Source organism: Vulpes vulpes, chromosome 14 (assembly GCF_048418805.1).
Source record: "Vulpes vulpes isolate BD-2025 chromosome 14, VulVul3, whole genome shotgun sequence".
In the NCBI taxonomy this organism is placed as follows: Eukaryota; Metazoa; Chordata; class Mammalia; order Carnivora; family Canidae; genus Vulpes; species Vulpes vulpes.
This window is the reverse complement of record NC_132793.1, coordinates 35,236,505-35,257,460: the sequence shown is the minus strand read 5'-3', so window position 1 is coordinate 35,257,460 and position 20,956 is coordinate 35,236,505. Positions and strand designations below refer to the sequence as shown.

Sequence of the window (20,956 nt, the reverse complement as noted above, 5' to 3'; positions counted from 1 at the left end):
CAAAAAGAAGGAATTATGCCATTTACTACAACATGGTTGAACTTAGAAAACATGCTAAGTGAAGTAAGCTAGACACAGGAAAACAAATACTATATTATGCCAGTTATATCAGAAATCTACAATAGTCAGACTGTTATTTTTTTTAAGACTTATTTATTTTAGAAAGCTAGAGACAGCATGCTCAGGTACACAGGCAAGCTGGGGGAGGGGCAGAGGGAAAGAAACAGACTCCCCACTGAGTGGGGAGCCATTCATGGGGCTTGATTTCACAACCCTGGAATGACAACCTGAGCTAAAATCAAGAGTCAGAGGCTTAACCAACTGAGCTATCCAGATGCCCCCACAAAAGTCAGACTCTTAGAAGCAGAGTAGGATGGGGTTACAGGGGACCAGGGGGAGGAGGACTTGAGGTATTGGTGGTAGGATATAGTGTTACCTGTGCAAGACTAGCAAGTCCTAAGGATCTGCTGTATAGTAGAGTTTAATTGATAGTGTTGTCCTGCATACTTAAGAATTTGAAAGGGTAGATGTTGTACTAAATGTTAAAAAAAAAAAAAAAAAGGAGAGGAAACTTCTAGAGGTGATGATTGAGGTATGACATTGTATATGGTGGTGGTATCAAGAGTATATACCTCAGAATAATCAAGATATATATATTAAGTATGTACAGTATTTCAATATGTCAATAATGACTCAATTAAAAAAAACCCTCTGACCTGCCAAGATATGATTTTTAAGAAAAAAAAAAGGAATTGACCATAGATACATGTTTTTGGTTTTTATGGACTTTCATTTCTATTTCATTGACATATATATCTATCCTTTGCCTGGTTTAAAAGATTACCTAAAGTGCTTACTTAATATATCTTTGTGGCTGGTGCCTGAAAATTGAATAAGTATGAGAAGGTGCTTGGAAATCTATATTTTATATAAGTACCACCAGATGACTATGGAGTCAAGATTGAGAAACATAGTGCTTCTCAAAACTCAATGAACATACGACTCACTAGGGCTTTTGTTAAATGGAGATTGTGATGCAGCGAATCTGGGTTGGGGTCTGAGAGTCTGCCTTTCTAACAAGTACCCAGGATGGGATGTTGCTGCTGGGCTAGGAGGTCTCCTGCAATAGCCATGACCCAGGCCTTTCAGGTGGGCTTCGAAGATATTAGGCTTCATCAGATATTTGAAATTTCTCCTGAATTAGTCTTTGCCTTTATTTTAATACTGATGATGTGATGAACTTCTCTAGTTGGTATATGATGTCTTCCATGTCAGATTTGGAAGATGGTTTTTGAAAAGGCTTTAGGACTTCATCTTGGCATGTAGAAGACCTGTGGAGCCAGGAATGCCTAATTGCTAAAGGGATTTATTAGTTTCTGAACAACGTTCTGACCATAATGTTCCCATTTATTTTAATTTTACCTTTTCCCGGAAGATATCTATTGGCAGGTTATTTTTCTCTTACAGTTGATACTTGAATGCAGATAAAATATTGCAGCCTGTTTGTCTAATATATTGGTTTAGATAAGTCACTGGTGATGGGTTACATCAGCTTTTCCAACATCCTCTTGATCTGCCCTTATTTCAGAGATATGTTTTGAAGGCTAATGTATTATTAGAATTTTCCCAATTTTTTCTTTTCTAACTCTTTGCCTTCAGTGAGTCATCCTAATTGTTGGGATGTTGAATATCTCATATTCATGTAAGGAGAATTTATCCCTTTCCTCTCTGAGAAACTGCTGTTTCTCAAGTACTTTGGTGAGGCTGGCACTTTACAGTCCTCAAATGTGTGCTGGGATGTGCCCTTGCATATCATTTCATGCTAATCTGGGCTCAGTGCAGTAAGTGGTCATTGATTTGACCTGGTAAAGGGGCTTTGTCATTTCAGGCAACTGCAGCTGTTTATTCTGGATGTCAATTTCTAATAAACTCACATTTTAAAAATGAGCTCTTTTTGTGTGGTGTTAGTGTTCATAACAGTGGCAGTGTTCCGAGTTATAAGCACTGGTTTTGTTGTTGTTTATTGTCTTGTCCTTCGTTGTTTTCTAAATGCTTCAGGAAGCTTTGGTACTCTTCAAATAAGTGTCTTTAGGATTCATGGTGATCTTCTGATTTGAAGTTGTCTTGGTGGACCTACCTTTAGTGGCTCTGTCTTGAGGAGGAATGGATTAGAATGTATATTTTTCTTCCTTAATTCTTACTAAACTGTTTTTAATATAAGTAATGCACGCACATGTTTAAAATGTCAAATAGCTCAGAAGTGAATAAAATGACAATTAACTGTTCCCCTTCTGAGCCCATCCCTCTTTTTGGTTTCTGCTTTGTTTTAAACACTGTTCTGACTCCATTCTCTCTTGGCTGATACAGAATCTCTTCAACCCTTACTAGGGTGGGGCGGGGATGGGGAGGAAGATGGAGAATTTGGAGCAATTATTTCATCTCTAACGCTTCTCTTCCCACTCGTCACCAATTCTCAGGCTCTCCACCACTTCCCAGGGTTATATGTTTCTCCTTCATGACCTTAAAATATATGCTTAAATCCTATACCTTTTTCAAAGCTCTGAGTTTTAAAAAATTATTTTTGAATAGGAAATACATTCATATGATTCAAAATCAAAACATAAAAATTTACACAATCCAGGTTCCTTCTCCCCCTCCCCCAGCCCACCCCATTTTCAGAGTTACTTCCCCCAGTAGGTAAGTGACGTTAACAATTTCTGGGCTACTCTTCTAGATGCTTTCAATGCACATGAAAGATATGGGTATATCCTAGCTCTTCCACCATATTTACAGTGCTGTCCACATGAAGTGTTTTTCATAAGCTACTTTAGGTCCTCTTGGGCTCACTTGTCTCTCCTTCCAGTCACTGCTATGGCCACTCATTGTGGTCTTCAGCTATTGTCCCATGCATCTAGCCTGGCCCCACCTCATGTTGTGCATGAGCCACATGCCTTTTGCCTTCCTTGTTGATACCCAAAGCATGAGACTCTGTGAGATTGCATTTATTGCACACAAACACACACCCCAGAAATATGGGCAATGAATGCCCCATTGTGCTAATCTTTGCTAGGTGGGGAACAAAAGCCAGTTGAAAAAATATTCTACCGCCAGAATGACTGTCCTGAGCAGAATTTTTTAATGGCTTCTCAGAGGATGGCTCTACAAGATCAAGCGAAATTAGTCCCCATTAGTGGTGACTAGCATTGTAAAGCATTTTTGTATTGACTCTTTACTTTCCTGTTTTAGTTTCTGCATCGCTCACTCTCCCTTCCTGAGATGGCACTCCCTGATAAAGTAGCAATGCACAAACCTTTGCCTGAGGCCTTCCTCCTCTGTGGTATTTTGGTGGCCTTCAGTTTGAGTTACTTTGATACATGGAATTAACCTTAATTTATCACTAGCTATTTAGAATTGAGATACTATAGTTTACACTGGCCTTTCCTACAACTAGTCTGAGTTAATAAGAGTTTATTTATACTTAAATGTTGAATTATAAGTCTTGCCATTATCACATTTAATTAAAATAGAATTTGAAATTATAATGGGGATGGAGAGCAGAAGAAAATTTTATTTTTTCTAGCCAGCAGAAGTAGTTTACCTGCTTATGTGTTATACATACACAAGTACATACTTAAAATCTACCTTGTGTTCTCAGGGAGCTGAGTTTCAGAGATATTTTCAAGTGATAAACTCTTTAAGAAGCTTTGTCCAAAAATTTGCTACCTCTTTAAGGACAGAAGAAAATCTTCATTCAGAATATACCAGGATATTATTGTGAGATACATGGGGTGTGCTAATTATCATCTTCAGCAAATAAAAAATTTTAATAATGACACTAGCAGAGTTTGAAAATTTGAGACTTTTTATGGACAAGAAGACAAGGAGGAATTAGTTGCATGCTATGCCTAATATTTTCCCCCATGGCAAATAAATGTGTCTAGCTAGCGTCCCTTTTCTCCTTGCAGGTTGCAGTGAAGGGAGGAGTGACCCACTAAATTATTCTCAGCCATGACCTGAAAATCTTCTTGATAGGGGTTATATATAAGGTTTTCATGATTTGTTTTCCCATTGGGACTATAGTAATATTGAAGTAGGAATTCTCTATTCATGTTTTCTTTCTTTGCTGATTCTGTATCTTACTGTAAAGATAAAAGTTTATGTGCTAAGTGGTTATGTAACTATACTATTGTAAGAACACTTCTCAAATTCTCCTACAGTCTTTGAATTTTTAGAATGTATCTTTATTTTCATGTGCTGTTCAGTTTCTGCAATGAATTTTGCCACTCCTACTGGTGTCTGTCCTTTCTGGAGCTGGAAGTATGATCTAGAATCAAACTCCTTTAAAAAAAAAAATCAAACTCCTTAATGGAGGGAGTTGTGTAGATGAGAGAGGCCAGTTATGTCTGTGATGTTGATTTTGTGTCTTTAGGAAAACAGGTTCATAGTAGGTTGACATGTGTGACTTAGATTCACTTCTTAGAAGGTGGAAGTAGAGATAGCAGAGGTTTTTAGGCCATAATCAGTCATTTTGCCAGCCTTGGAGATGTTGGAAGTAAATCTATTAGAAGAACCACTGTGAACTGCATCATGATAAATTCAGATTCTGAGTCTGGTATTACACATTTGCTTCTTACTAGCTGGTCATATTTATCATTCTGTCAAAACTAGTCCTACTGCAAGAGTACTAGAAGTAGAAAGTCTCTGAGTGTATTTTTCATACTATCTCATAGGCACAAAGTTCAAATAGATGTTAAGATTCACAATAAACAGTTACTAATTTAAATATAAACTTTTTTTTTTTTTTAATTAGAGGGAGAGAGAGAGAAAGGCGAAGGGAGAAGGGGGAGAGAGAATCTTAAGCAGGCTCCACACCCAGCAAGAAGCCTGACTCGGGGCTCAAGCTCACAACCCTGAGATCATGACCTGAGCCACAATCAAGAGACATTTAACTGACTGAGCCACTCAGGTACCCTAAATAAGCTTTTTTGATAGTAGTTGGATAATAATGTTTACAAAATGAAAGTGACCTTTATCTCCTTGCTTACAGCTAAATGAGAAACTCAGATTGTTTGGCTGGGGAACAGGTGCTGTTTGAAATTTAAATAACAGATAAGGTGAATTTATGTCTACAAAAATGCAGTTTGAGATTTATGGTGCTTTGAGGGCTCCAAAGTTTGAGAAGAAGGTAGAGAATCTTGTTCTAGATCTTTACTAATACCATTCAACCTGAGCTGAAAACCTAGAGGATTAGGAAAGATGGTTCTGTTTTATTAGGAAGTATTTTTATAGGCCATAATAGAAGTTGTGTCCTTATAAATTTTACCTTTGAATCTTTTAAAAAGATTTATTATGATGAAGTCTATGCTGTCTTCCATTTGTAAATTATTCATGTATTTCTTTATGGGTGCCATGCTGGTCTCTTTTTCTACATTCTCTCCACAGAAATCTATATTTTAGGCCAAATATTCCCCAAACATCCAACTATACCTTATGTTCGGTGGTCTTGGGAAGGAATTTTGTCATTATGGTAGAGTTTTAGATTATAAATCTCTTCCAAAGTGTGATACCCAGAACTGAATAGGAAGACCCCTAGGAATTTTCCTGGGACAGAACTGAATGGGAATATTGCTGGAATTGAACAGGAAACACATTCCTATTAATGGAGCCATACCATACTCTGGACATATAGCCTGTTCCACCTCACTCTCCTTTGGTTCTTTTCTTCTATATTTCTGTGAGGTACCTCCCCATACTGTTCTTGTACATTTCATTTTGGGGACATAAGTGCAATAAAAAGCAACAGCAACACAGAAATAACAACCAAGAGATAACTCCTTCACTATTTAAATGGATATGAATTAAAAAAGAATTTTTCACCTGAAACTAATATAACATTGTTAATTATACTTCAATAAAAAAAAATTGTTGGGTTGGCATACAGCGCAAGGGGCATTTTTTTTTTTTCTCTGTGGACAGGTATATAGAGTTTTTGGAGGGCTATTGTCTAATATGTATCACAATTTAAAATTTAAAATAAGAATGATATGTTTTAAGTATTTATCTAAAAAGGGCCCAAGTATTTATAAAGGATGCCTTCGCGGATTATCTACTTTTTATTCTGTGGATCATCAGTATAATTACTCTTGCAGATGCATTTTAATTATTTTGTGCTCTCTTCTTCCTTTGCATTCACATGGCAAAAAAAAAAAAAAAAAAAGAGAGAGAGAGAGAAAATAAAGGAAAAAAGAGCTTTTCCTAGATTAGTGGTTCCCAAATTCTCCAGTGCATCAGAATTACCTGGAAGGCATAGTAACAGATGGCTGGGCTCCACCCCCAGGCATTCTGACGCAAGTAGGTCTGGGGTGGGGCTGGGTATTTGCATTTCATAACTTATCAGGTGAGGCTAGTGGTGCTTGTCTGGGTGGCACATTTTGAGAAACACTGCCCTAGGTGAACCCTGTATAAATGTTAACTTGACAGAATCATGGCTGGAAGATAGCTGTCACTACAAATTAATAAGCCCCAACTAAAATGGAAGCAAAGCACTAGCTGGAGAATCTACCAAGCTTCCTTTTCCAGTGCCTACAAAGAATTCAGCATCTTGCTCTCCCCCTACAGACTTGCCTCTTCTTATAGGCACCTAAGTACATGCACTTGAGGCTGACTCACCTCATGCTTTCTTGAGAAAATAGAGACCATCCGAAAGAAGATTCTTGGCATCTTATCACAAATCCACACACCAGCTGGTGTCTGAATCCCATTTTCTCCTTCATCCATCCTCTTCACTGGAGGAAGTCAAAGATAAGCCCTGTACTTTGAATCCTATCCTTTCTAACTTTTTCCAGATTTCATTGTTTGCTTGGTTGCTCTCCTCTTGCCATATTGGATTACTCCCATTCATGCCCAGTGACTCCTCATGTTACAATTATACACACAACAACAACAGTTTTGACCTTATAACTCCTACTGTTACTCTATTGTTAAGCAGATTTTAACGTGAAACTTCTAAGAATTGTCTTCATATACATCCTCCTACCTTCCAATAACTAGGAAACTCATTACAATCTAGTTTTGCCCCCAAAGTGCCACTGAACCAGATTTCCCTGCGGTCTCCCTCTCACTGACTTCTAGTTCTCTTTTGTGTAGCATTTGAGTTAACCTGCTGTCTTCACCAGAGCAACCTTCTCCAAACGGTCTCTACCGGTTGTGTTACTGCTGTCAACCCACTTATCCTACACAGTCCAGTTTGTTTCTCTGTGGATGACAACCAAACATTCATAAGTTGAGGAATCATTTCTATGTAGCATAGAACTGTGTGCTGAAATCCAGACTCTCATGCACATGTAATTGGCACCTTCAGTTGGTTGTCTAATAAAGAAACAAAAGTGATATATCCGAAGTAGAACTCTACATTTTCCCCCAACCCTATTTCCCTTTTTCTTCTGTTTCAGAAAAAGGTATCTTCCTGTTGCTCACAGCCCAGCCACTGTCCTTTGAGAATTCCGCATCTCCTCTGCTCTTATCCATACCCCAAACTGTGACTTCAAAAATGATCTTCCACGCCTTTCCCCATCCATTGCCCCTACTCTGGACCAAACCCCACCACTATCTGTTTGCTTCCTATAATAACCTGCAACAATTCCCTGTGCACACTTTCCCACAGCAGTTAGAGGGATCTTCTAAAAATGCAACTCAAATCCTGTCACTCCCTCACTAATTGCTCCTACGTAGTTTTCTGTAACATTTGGAAAAGAATTAAAACTTTTTTAGCATCCTGTAAGATCCACCCATTTTCTCCCCTCTCCAGCTCAGCCTTGGTCTATATTCTCTATACTGTAGCCATGTTTACTGTCTTTCCTGGAAACAAGATCTCTCACTGGGCTCTTTGCATTAGCTGTTGTCTGTGCTTAGGTGCCCCTCATACCTTTGCAGTGGACTTAATTTTCATCTTGCTGGTTACATCCTCAGAGAGACCTTCCTGCCTGTCCGTTATCACATCACTTCCTTTTGATTTTTTTTTTCTCTCTCCTCCTCCCTCATGGTACCAGTTAAGGTTGGGAAGGATAGGTTCGTTTTTGTTTTCTTGTTGTCACTCTCCTCTTGTTAACTTTGTGAAGTTAGAGATCCAAGGTGTTTTGTGAACATCTCAGTCTCCAGAGTTGGGTTCATGGCATGGCATGTGAGTGCTTAATAAGTCTTTGTTGCAAGCCCGGATAATGTTTATTCCAGTCTTGTTTTTAACAGCAAAAAATCTGGTCACCACAAGAAATTCCATCAATTTAATAGTGAAGTTATAGGACAATTCATATGAAGCCTTTGTGTAAAAAAAAAAAAAAAAGTAAATTTGCATGTGGATATGGGAGACCTATTTAAGCAATGTGAAGTGGAACAAGTACACTGTTAAACATCCTATAGCATATATACCATTTGTTGTTAAATGTAGCTCCATATTGATATCTGCATGTGTATTTCTCTATCTCTTTCTGTGTGAGTTTCCAGGATTTCTACTGGGATTTCTTCCAGGGAATGGCAATATGGAGTGAAAAGAATTTCTTATTTCATCTCTTTTTTGGACTATTAGATATTTAAATTTTTATAATTTACAAATGGTCCTTTTATAATATCCTAGTTTTAGAACAGAGATTTTTAAATGGATTACAGAAGTGTACAGATACTATATTCATTCAGTCTGCAAATACTTATTCACCATCTATGTTCCAGGCACTTCCATACAGTAGAAATCCATTTCCCCCCCATAATTGGGTATCTGAAAAATAAGGAAAATATTTTGAGTGTTTATCTCTGAGGGTGGTGGAATTGTGGTTGGATTTCATTGTGCCTTCTTCAAATTTTTGATGGTAAACACCATCAAGGTTGTAATCCAGTTATTTTTAGAGGCATTTAAATGCTTGTGAGGGAAAACATTCATTAATCATTTTAGAACCATTTACTTGGCCAGGTGCATCCTTTTTGATGGAAAAAAATCATAGATTGTATAAATATCTTTGGTGTAGATACGGTTATAAAATATGTGTAGTACTTACAGCTTAGAAAATTTATAAATATGCAGTGGTTCCCAGTAGGAAACATGAAACTCAATCTTGCTTTTTTTTTTTTTTTTGCCTGGAGACTGATTTAACAGGCCTGGTGACACGTTCATCTTGGAAAATGAGTACCCAAGGGAGAGTCAGGATCTTCTGTTAATTGCTAATATTTGTAACACACACCTGAGGGTATTTATGGAAGCCACATCTTGAATCCAGAAGGGCAAAGCTCTCTGGGTGGTGGAAGCTGAGTTATATGTAGAATGGATGCAGTGGGGGCCTGGGGATGAAGGGAATGTAAATGGGGGGAAAAGATAAAAATGTGCAGTAGGAAAGGGAAAGCCTGTGGAATGGGAGCCAGAAGGAAAGCCAACCAGGGAGCCTCCTCATAGACTAAAGTTGTGGTTCTTCTTTTATTGAAATATGTAACTTGGTGGTAAAAAAAAAAAAAAAAAGACAAGTATCAGATTTGGAGACTCTTGCCTTAATGGAAGATGAAATATTCTCTTTCTGCAAGTGTCATTGTGACCAACTTCTCAAAAACACGCAAGCACAACGTGTCCACATTTCTTTTCTAGTTCCTCCATCTTCTCATTTACAGTGACATTTTGATGCATTTTACTTTAACCACACTCTCCCAAGGTCACACTGGGGTCCTGCCATGACTGGAAACCCCACTACCTTTAGCATCATGGTTGCATGTGTCCTGCTCTGTGCCTCCTATCCTGGTCACCTGCTATATATTCCCATAAGAGACATTTCTGCTTCATCAAGACCTCTGGTCTGCTAATCTATTTTTCTTTCTATTCTGCAGTCCTGTCCTGTTTGTCTTTATTACATATACAGAGAGATTCAATGATTTACATCCACATCTTTTCATCTCCCTCAACTTTTGTGCCCTTTTCTCCATCTGCAACTTCTCGTAATTCTAGAATTCTGAGTCTGCTTTCTTGCCAGCTTAAACTGACACAGGTCAGTACATAGGTACTTCTAGGTAACCTATTGGTGTAGGTACCAATAGGTACTCACAGGTTATTTGGTACCAGCACAGACTAATGCACTTTATAAAAAATCATTTTTATCTTGGTATACATATCTAATGGAATATTACTCAGCCATTAGAAACGATGAATACCCACCATTTGCTTCGACGTGGGTGGAACTGGAGGGTATTATGCTGAGTGAAGTAAGTCAGTTGGAGAAGGACAGTCATTTTATGGTTTCACTCATACAGGGCATATAAAAAAGTGAAAGGGATTATAGGGGAAAGGAGAAAAAATGAGTGGGAAATATCAGTGAGGGTGACAGAACATGAGAGACTCCTAACTCTGGGAAATGAACAAGGGAAGGGGAGGTCAGCGGGGGGATGGGGTGACTGGGTGATGGGCACTGAGGGGGGAACTTGACGGGATGAGCACTGCGTGTTATGCTATATGTTGGCAAATCAAACGCCAATAAAAATATACAAAAAAATCTTTTTCAAACACTTGTTTACTCATTTGTTTCATGTTTTTGCTGCCAAAGATTGATAATCACAAGGTTAGGATAATAGTTCATATCCCCAGGAAGTTAGCCCGTTATAAACTGTAGAATAAGTACTCAAATATTTGCTGAATAAATGATTGAAGTTAGCCTTAATGAAAGTACTGAAAAGCAGAGAGAGCAGCCACCGATTGGATAGGATTCATAAACTCTTCTGCCAAAGGGACAAAATGGCATCCTCATGGTACTCAGACATTGATGAGGCACTGGTACAAGTATTTAAGAAACCTTCCCCCTAAGTTTCCAAGGTACTCCTGATGCAACAGAGTGAGCTTGATTTAGTCCTGTTCTCTAATCTAGCAATCTGATTACCTGTCTGCTAATTCTCTGCCAGCATGTTTGATTGATTGAGTCATACCCTGCTTGATTCCAACTTTGACTTGATCTGAGGTTGGTTAATTATATCTCCTGTAACTGACGAATCTCTCACATAGTCTCACATTCTGAAAATACTGCATTGCTGGGATTACTACTATAATATGTAGTAAAATATAAATGGGTTGTCAGTCATCCCTGAAATGGTAATATCTTCTCTAGCTTTCTATTCAAACATGTTTATCTGTGCTTGTTTATTGGGGGTCTGTTATTAGGCATTCTCAAAAAGATTGTCTCTGTTTACGTTTCTTGAAAATTAAATTGGAGATGTGTTCAGATATGTGTCTGCCAGAAATTACCATACCACTTAAGAAGTTCCTGGCAATTCTTGGATACATTTTCATGGGAAAATAACCCCTGGTACCATTCATAGGATGAGGAATATAATAACTGCAAGCAGCACTTCTGAAAGGCACTTGACTCAGCTCTGTTGTAGACCTATTGTGACTTGGTAACAAAAGATGTCATTTCAGTTCAGGGTCCAGGACCAGAGATCTTATTCTCTCTGATTACCAAGCTGTGTTTCCTCTGTAGATATGGTATTTGGTATTCTGTGACTTTCTCATTACTTAAAATGGATCCTTTAAATGTTCAACATCTCCTCATGTATTTTCCTGCCAACAAAAAGCTGTCAGAAATGTTGTCTTCTTTTCATAAATCATTCACTCATTTTTAAACCTGTCCTTCTAATAAGTACAACATGTATTGCATGCAGTGGGAGGATTCAGAATAGTCATCAAACTCAGTCCTGCCCCTCAAGCTGCTTGTGGTCTGACAAGGGAGCTAGGCAGATAAAGAACAATAACATGATAGAGATTCTGAGCTAGAGTATACTTGTCCCTGCCAAATACCCCTGACCCTTGAAGGGTTTGCAGGCAGAAGCAGCTTTATAAACTTGTATCAAGTCCTTGAAGATAAACTTTCACCAAACAATACCAGTAGAACCAGCAGCTTGAGCAAAACCATGGAAGTGTGACCCAGTTGGTAGGGTAGGGTCCCTGGAAAAGTTGCTTTTATGAGGCCTGTGGCTCATCCACAAAATGCCCTTTTAAAAGGACTCTTTCTTTGCTTCATCTCCAGCTCATAGATAGTGTTTGTATTATATAAAGCAGATTTGAGCAAAGTAATTGTAAGAGTGGTTTGGTCTAAGCACCAATGTCTTGTTTGAAGCTATAATTTTTAAAAGGATTGATGATTTGGGGCATTTGGGTGACTCAGTTGGTTAGCGTCTGTCTGACTATTGATCTCCACTCAGGTTGATCTCAGATTGTGAGTTCAGCCCTTGTTGGGCTCCATGCTCCCTTTTAAAAAAAGGATTAATGGGTTGTTTTTACCTGTTTATACCATCCCCTGAATGTTGTGATGCTTTGCCAGTCTGTTTTACAGGTGGGCAAAGAGACTTGATGGCCAGAGAGAAGTGGGGCTGGTTATTTGAAAATCCCATGTGTGTGAAGTGGTGAGGACCAGAGGGTGTGAATGGGGCACACCCCTGCCTTTGTTGGCATACATCAGAAAGACACTGACTCCAAAATGATTGGAGGTTTTTCTCTGGGTGATTAAGTGGTGGATCACTCACTAAACTACTCATGGATGAGAAGATGGAGCATCTTTGTGAAGACATAGCAAGAGTTCAGTTGTAGACAGATGTGTGGATTTGAGGTGCCTAAAGGCTTGCTGATGGACCTGTCCAGGAAGCAGGGAATTTAGAGTATATATCTAGGGCTTAGAGGTGACGTATGGATTAAAAATTAGGGTTTTTAGGATCTATAAGGGAGTTGTGACTAATGGCAGCAAACATATACAATAGAGCAAGGAGAGAAAGATGCCAAATATTGGATGCTATTCCTGTGTAAAGGGAAGGCAAAAGAAATAGGCCTGGAAAGGTGATCTCATGAAGGAGGTGCAAAAACAGGAGGGGAAGGTCAGGGAAGACAGGTAATGCAACCCACACATTTCCAGTTCTGCAGAGAGGCAAGGAAAGAGGAGGACCAGATCCCACCCTTTTGGTAAATAGAGAATCACAATCAACCTTTGTTGTAAGAGAAGTATCAAGGGGGCAGTGGCACGGGGTGATACAGAATGAGATGTCTCCAGAGAATGCTGCACTTTTATGGAGCTTGATGATAAAGGGGAGGAAAAGCGAAATAATGACCAGAGGGGGCAATGACAGGATAGGGATTTGGAGAAAATCGTAAATGCCATTTATAACATAAAAAGGAGTTGAGCGGGATAGTGCCAATGGCCTATCCCTTTACCTGGGTGGCTCTGCATATCTGATTAGAAGCTGCCCTGAGGCCCTAGAGGGTGGCATTATTTCCCATTACATGTTTAGACACCTTAAGTTTTTCTTTTTTTCTCTTAGCCTGATTGGATCGGAGACCAACTGTGAAGTAGTGGAAGGTTATTTTCAGAACTAGTCTCTCCCCTTTCCTCATCTTTGATCCAAGATCAGACTATAAAATAGAACTCTTCACAGGTGGCTTATTTTAGCAGCCATTCTCCCTGTGGGTAATGTTCTCACCTCAAGCCTTCTGTCCTCCCTCTCACTCATGTCCTGGAATATGCTTCTTGCTCCCCTTTCTTCCTCTTCCCACACTTCACCTCAAAATAAGAACTTCTCTTGCCATTTGCTCTGTGACAGCAAACCAGTCTGATAAATTGTTTTGTGCAAGGTGCTGTGGCTTAATAATGGTGTGACATGGCTCATGCCTTAACCTTGGATCCCAAAAACTTGAACCAAAGCAGTTGGTTGCAGGAATTTCAAACACAATAGCAGGGCCCATATAGGAACTTTTGGGGGTGCAGTTTGCTTTGCCTCAGCAGGCTTTTTGGCTATCATGGATTGCTATTTGGCAATTGGGATAGAGAGTTTTGCTGGGGAAGAAGGTTCCTTAAGTTGAATTCTCTGACAGCTCTTGCAACTTCTTAAGGCTGATGCTTACTCATTTGCTTGCATGTTGGGTATGGAGGTACCCCCCTCCTTCCCTGATTTGCATAGCATCTTTTTGTAAACTCATGTGGTTAAGATTATGGGGAAATGAGCCATTTAGTCTTGTTGATATCATTCCTGGGGAAGTTTTTGATTCATGATAGCCTATATGGTCCTCAGGAGGAGGAGGAGGTTAAAAGTCTCTGGAGGTTCAGGGAAAGGAGATGCTTTATTTCAGCCTTTCCCGGAGCCTCCGCAAGAAATTCAGGAGACACTTCCTTTGGCTTTCCCTTAGAAATCCTGTCTTCTCAATCTTTTCCAGACCACCATACATGGTACCAGGAATTCAGGGTGGTGTTAGCAACATCCACTAAATGGGGTGAACCCTTCTTGGCCTGGAGAGGTCAAGCTTGTGTTGTTATTGAAGTCACCTTGAGTGTTAACTCCAGATGGTGAAACAGTTAAAACTTCATTTAAGTGATGTTTAATGAAAAACAGAAAAGAAAATCTTAAAGGAAACTTTCTTCTTCCTATTGGAAGAATTGAAAGCTAAGTAAGTTCTTAAACTTTAGAGGGTAAGTGCTCACACCTTTAATGCCTAATATTTCACTGGAATTGGGAGGGCATCTGGTGTGTATTCTGAAGGGAAGAGCAGTTTGATAGCCATCTGTCCTCAGGAAGTGCAGCCTTGGCAGCAAGATGAAGCAAAAATGACACCTGCCTGGATTGAGAGTCATGAATTAGGTGTAGCTTCCGTCACATAGAGAGCTCTGTAAAGAGAGAAGACAGCACACCCAGTAGAGATCTTACAGAAATTTTCAGAGTACTTGAATGAACTTGAATGTTCAGATGTGTTTGAATAACCAAGGGCCTGACTTGGTGGCACTGAACACATACTTCTATAAATAATTAATTCAGCCCAATTTTTATACTGACGAGTTCTAATATAGCTCAGCTGCAAATGCTCTTAAGGCTTTCTCGTGGCCTTATTCTGACAGGTGCATCACCTTTTGGAGGCCATGCTCTGATAGTTGCACCTAAGTGAATAGATGGAGAGATCTCTGAGGACAGGGTCTAGGTCTTTATTCACTTGTATATCCTCATATATCTCAAGCTTGTGTTTGATGCCTATTGGAAGCTCTAACACCTGAAATTCACCTGCACGGCTGTGTTCCCTTGCTACCTAGCTCAAGGTAAGTTTTATACCTCAGGTTTAACTGCACTTCTGTTTGCTTTGTGGTGGTGAGACAACTCTAGGATTAAGCCGAATCTTGGAACCTCTTTGATTTTTATCACATGAAGAATATGATGGAGGACTTCAGGTGATGGATGGAGTCATGCACAAATTAGTCTAAATATCTAATTTCCACAGAGATAAAAGCATGTCAGTGACTTAGATATGAGCAGAGATTATGAAGGCAAGACACTTTGTATGATGCTTTGGCTTTTTTGCAAGGTAATAACCATGTTTATGTGTGTGCTGCATCTGCCAAGCCTGCCTTTGAGTAGAAGAACGTTAGCCTTCTCTTGGTTCTCATGTTGGTGGCCAGCACATAATGCTTCTCTCCCCTGTTGTGATCACATTTCTCCCGCTGGGATTTTAACACAGCTGAAACAGGTTGGTGCTTCCGGATTTGGGTGGTGGTGCGGAAGGATTGCACTCTGACCTTGATTTAAAGCTTGCCTGTTTCACTCCTATATGGAATTTAAGAAAGGAAACAAATGAACAGAGGGGAAGGGAAGGAAAAATAAGATGAAAACAGAGAGGGAGGCAAACTGTGAGAGACTCTTAACTGTAGAAAATAAACTGAGGGTTGGGGGAGGGGAGTGGGTTGGGGAGGTGGGGTAACTGGGTGATGGGCATTAAGGAGGGCACTGAATGGAATGAGCACTGAGTGTTGTATGCAACTGATGAATCAGTTCAATCTCTGAAACTAATAATACACTGTTCATTAAATTGAACTTAAATAAAACATTTTTTAAAATAAAGCTTGTCTGGGTCTGCAATGTGTCTTGACAAGCTTTTTGGAAATCTGTCAGGGTGAGGTTTCAGTGAAGAGACCAGGTATCTACTAGGACAAAAGGCTAAGCTGTGATAGATCCCTGTCTTTTTATTGGAGGCATATCTTCTGAAGTTCCTTCATTGAGATTCCTTTGTAATTCTCAGTATAATGTATTCCAGAGTTTCTGCTTATTAGCATCGGATTTGTTGCTGTACCCCGATGATTAAACCTGTTATTACATCACTGGTACAAGATCACATTCAATGAAATCAATGCTTCCTTTAATTTATGTCTGTTTAGAGAAAACAAAGAAAATACTGTAGTTTTTCATTTTCGTAAATAGCCTTGGCTTTGGTTTTTCCAGTGGTGTTTGTACCCACACACAGCGATACGCCAGAGCCAACTAATTTTCAGCCATTATTATAAATGAATCAAACATACAATTACATTTTATTTAAAAAGTAATAAACACTTAAAACCTCACCACTTCCTTATTATTTTACTATGTTCCACTATTTATGTTCTTGCAGTTTTTAAGTCTGTTGTATGTATAGGGAAAAGCTTAGGTACATAATGGTGTGTTACTGCATAGTTGTGCTTAGCATCAGGTTTTTTTTTTTTTTTTTTTTTTGAGAACAAGTTATAAAACATTCACTGGCATGGCACTGGGAACTTACACTCTTACTGTTATATGTCACACAAATCCTTTCCATAACCATGCAGAGTAGGTGTCAGTTTGTTTTGTACATGAGGAAATGGAGACTCAAGAGTCTAAGAAACTTGTCCAGGGGAACTACTCCCATGCTACAACTCTCCTAACTCTCACAAATGTAAAGTAAGCAAGCACAGGGAATGGTGAGGGAAGACTTGCAGCTGTGCTGAAACAAAAGTAAAGAAGAGAGATCTGAAGGAAATACAGGAGGTAGAGATGGGGGAGGGGAGAAAAGAGGGAGGCATGGAAAGAGCGAGGTACAGCCAATGCAAAGGTCAAGAAGTGGGATTGTGCTTGCTGTTTTTAAGTGCAACCAGGGTGCTCTTGAGGGCTGGAACAGGGAGAGGGAGGGGGAAAATTTGAAGAGGTGATAAAAGTAGATTAGATCACTAACCAACTTTATGAAACCAAATAACTTACCTCTTTATGCTTTAGTTTTCTGATCTGTAGTATGGATCTCTTCATGCTTACAGTAAGAATAAACTGATGGTAAAATCTGTGAATTCAGTGGGTTTTTAGATAGTTTACTATTAATAATGCTAAGTCACCACTGTGCTTCTATCAGTAATTTTTTTCTTTTGACTTAAAATTATTATTCCTTAAGATCCTATTTTTCTTGCTATCTTTGGCAGCTATATAATGAATGGTTTGGAAATACTTAGATATACCCCTTAAAACTAGTACCTCTTAGCCTAGTTAAAGCTGTGTAAAATCCACAGGGCAACGTAGCTTAAATCCATCTTGGATTACTAGGGCCTTTTTAAAAAATATTTTATTTATTTATTTGACAGAAAGCATGTGCACAAGTAGGTGCAGTGGCAGGCAGAGGGAGAGGGAGAAGCAGACTCCCTGTTAAGCAGGGAGCCCAATATGAGGCTCAATCCCAGGATCTCAGGATCATGACCTGAGTCAAAGGCAGATGCATAACCAACTGGGCCACCCTGGTGCCCCACTAGGGCCTGTCTTTAGCCATGATAGAATCACAACAAGATGCTCTGTGACACTTTTCAAATGGCCAGTCACATGGATCATATAATACTAAAAAAAAAAAAAAAAAAAAAAAAAAAAAAAGGATCCTGTATTTTGAAAATCTAGGTCTTCTGATTTTTTACCAGTCATTCATTATCCATAAAATAGTTTACCTATTTCTCTTATCCACATACTGATATGTAGGTATATCTTATAGTTAATAAGTTAATAAAGGTACAACATAAACATAATAGGCTTCTGTGGCTTTGGCAGTGTTCTGTTTCTTCTTACATGAGTATGTTCAATTTATCAAAATTGAGCAGGCTGTATGTTTTGTGCACTTTCCTATATGTGTGTGTTATACTGCAGTTTTCAAAAATATTTATTTTAGAGTGAGATAGTGTGTGAAGGAGGGGGGGATAGGGGGAAAGGAAGATAATTTTCAAGCAGACTTCCCACTGAGCACAGAGCCCAACAGGTGGTCCATCTCACAACCCTGAGATCATGACCTGAGCCTAAACCAAGAGTCTAGCGCTTAACCAACTGAGCCACTTGGGTGCCCCTGTTATACTGTAATTTAAAAAAAAATTCTTAAAGAATGAGTAGGGTTTCAACAGAGAGGAACATATTTGCTCTACTGGACCACAAAAGCAAGACACAAAATGAAATGAGGATAGGGTTAGAATGGACATGACATTCATGTGTCACAGCAAGGGGATGGATCGTTGCACAGTATGTAAATGTTCATTGGGCACTTATTATGTCCCTGCTGGAAGACCATGTGGGATGGGTACCCTAAAATAATTTACAACCCACATCTCTTTTGCCTATCCTTCTTTATCAAAGTTAGAAAGCTCAAATACTCCATTTCTTAACCTTTCCAGCTAGGCTCAGCAATCTGAAGTTGTTGAACAGGTATCAGCCTTTTAAAAATGGAGAGACTCACTGCACATACCTTCTAATCCCTCTGTCTTTTGTTTTTTCTTCATCCTGCTGAAATAGGCAGTAGTGTCAGCTGTTTTCACCTGTGACATGACAAGCTTCAGGAAAGAGGACTATGTACTGAGAATGGAGGGTGCACAGATAGGAGGAGTGAAGTCCTCTGGACCAGTGCTTCTCATGGATTGGCCAGTCTGACTGTCAGACCCCATGGGTCAGGGATGTGTGGGTCAGTCTATTTTAGGACACTGTCTTTCTGACCTTGAGGCTGCCCCAAAAGTTGCCCTTTGGAAATTGACACCTTAGTACGCAGACATGTTACTTTTTCTAACAATCATCTAGGTGTTTGTTTTGACATTACTGAACATAGGCTTACAAGCAAGAAAATGTGATCAAGTTAACCCAAGTTTTGTTGATCTCCCAACTTTTTGAAGGCCCTGGTAGAAGGTTTTTACTGATTCAAACGCTTTTCTCTCCTACTCCTTGGATTTCCCCTTCCTTCTTCCAAGATGGTAATCTTATGTCCTCTTAATCGTGGAGCAATTCTGTATAATGAAACATTTGCAACATTTCCATAACTGGAGAGGATATTTTATCTTTACTTGGAGACTTGATAATTTTCCAAGGAGATATACTCAGAGGGAAATGGAAAGACTGGAAAAGAATTTGATAAACTTGGAAAGTTGACAGAACAGATGCTGTGATTTTTTTTTTCAGTTGAGCTAGCACATTTTATCACAGCCATTTTGAAGCTGAGCATTAAAATTCTTTGCTTGCTGTCATTCATCACTAAACTTTTTGTTTGCAGTTTGTTCTAATCATGCAAGTCATATGTGACCATACAAAGGCATGGTAATAATTTAAATAATGTAAATGTAGTTATATGATAATTTGTCAACTTTAAGTAGAAAAATGGATTCAATCTGCTTAATAATTATGGATGGTTTTTTTACATCCTTTCCTAGGATACTGTTAAGGTCATGACTTCTTATAATCATAGGATACAGACTGGAAAAATATTTAGGGATTATGATATTTACTAAAGCTACATATAAGTTGATAGAGGTGTTTTGAAAGCCAGAAGGTACAATGTAAGTATAGGAGAATCTACTACAATATGAAGAGGTATTGCAGTCATTGGAAAGGGAGTATTGTATTAAAATGAGAATGTTTTTCACTTGAAACTAAACCACATTTAATTCTATTTAACATGAATTTGACCAATCTCTTCCCTTTCTTCGTTTGTAAAGAGTGAGTGAGTTTAGATTAGATGGATTATCAGATTCCATGCAATGGTTGGCTTATGAGTCTTATAGTTGCCTCCTTGCTTTTTTGCTGGTGGTCCTGCCTTCTACTTGGCATCAGATGTAGTCCCTCTGTGGCTCATGTCTCTGTGTCCCTCCAATCTACTCACCCTGGCATCTTGTATTAACACCAAACTTACTGCAAAACCAGAGCTCTGACCTCACCTATTCCTACCTGATCTTGGAATTTGCGTCTCCAGATGGGCCCTACATTTTACCGGTATATTCAGAGTATGTCTTTTCTTCTCATCCTCAACCCATATATATACCATTAGATCTTCCCACAAATTGCCTTTCCCCTCAGGCAACTGGCCTCTTGAGAGGCTTTCTTCCAAACATCTTGAAATGTCTGTGCATTCTCCCATTTGGCTTCAGGCAAAACTTTTTCTCACCTGCCCTTCTCCTAGGTCTCCATCAGCAGCCAAGTTCTTCCTGAAAGCGAAAAAATAGCCCCAAACCCAACAAAATATTTTAAGCCTCTGTCCATCAGACTTCTGAAGATTCTTCATCACTCTCTCTCTCGACTCTCCCCCTTACCATTCCCTTGTGGTTTTCTTCACCCTTTGAGATTTTTGTCTGCCTTTTTCCATGGGCTGTTCTCTCCCTCTATAATCATGTCCAGCCTTGTGGTTCTCCATCATCACAATACTTGTCATTCAGTCTGTTCTCCAACTCCATCCTCTTACCTGAGCAGCAAAGCTGCATTTCCGTCTTGTGCTAGATTATCTGGGTTATTATCTTAAAAATATACCCCAAACTATTTATAACCCCCATCACCTTTGAAGCCACTCTCCCATTCTTTATCCTGTAAGATAGACAGTAACAGGCCCAAAGCCAAAAATTAAACAAGCTTCTGTATAATACTATAGAAATATAAGATCAGGAATAGTCCTTTTAATAAGAGTTTAAGCCAGTAAAAAAACCTTTATTATCTATATTCTTTGTTATGTAAGATTCATGTCGTTGGTCATGTCATTGTAGATTATTGAGAGGATACTAGCACCTGCTGTTTAATTTGTTTTTTATCTTTTCATGTGATTTAAATTATGATTTCACTGTAGAATTGTAGTTGATTGATATACCCCATAGCTTGTCAAAGTTTTACATTATGAAAAATTTGATTCATGCATTGATGGGCA

At 39.0% G+C, this 20,956-nt stretch overlaps 1 protein-coding gene across 3 annotated transcripts in view; it reads left to right on the top strand.

Moving 5' to 3' along the window:
• PAK5 (p21 (RAC1) activated kinase 5) overlaps positions 1 to 20,956 on the top strand; it is a 276,521-nt gene that overhangs the window by 31,616 nt on the left and 223,949 nt on the right. The window contains exon 2 of one of the 3 annotated variants that reach the window (XM_072736385.1): positions 4,811 to 4,966. The exons of 1 other annotated variant lie outside the window; for it this stretch is intronic. The gene's annotated coding sequence lies outside the window, so the exon portion shown is untranslated. Of the gene's footprint in view, positions 1 to 4,810; positions 4,967 to 14,574; positions 15,084 to 20,956 lie in introns of those variants that run through there. One more of the 3 variants, XM_072736384.1, reaches the window with a different exon arrangement.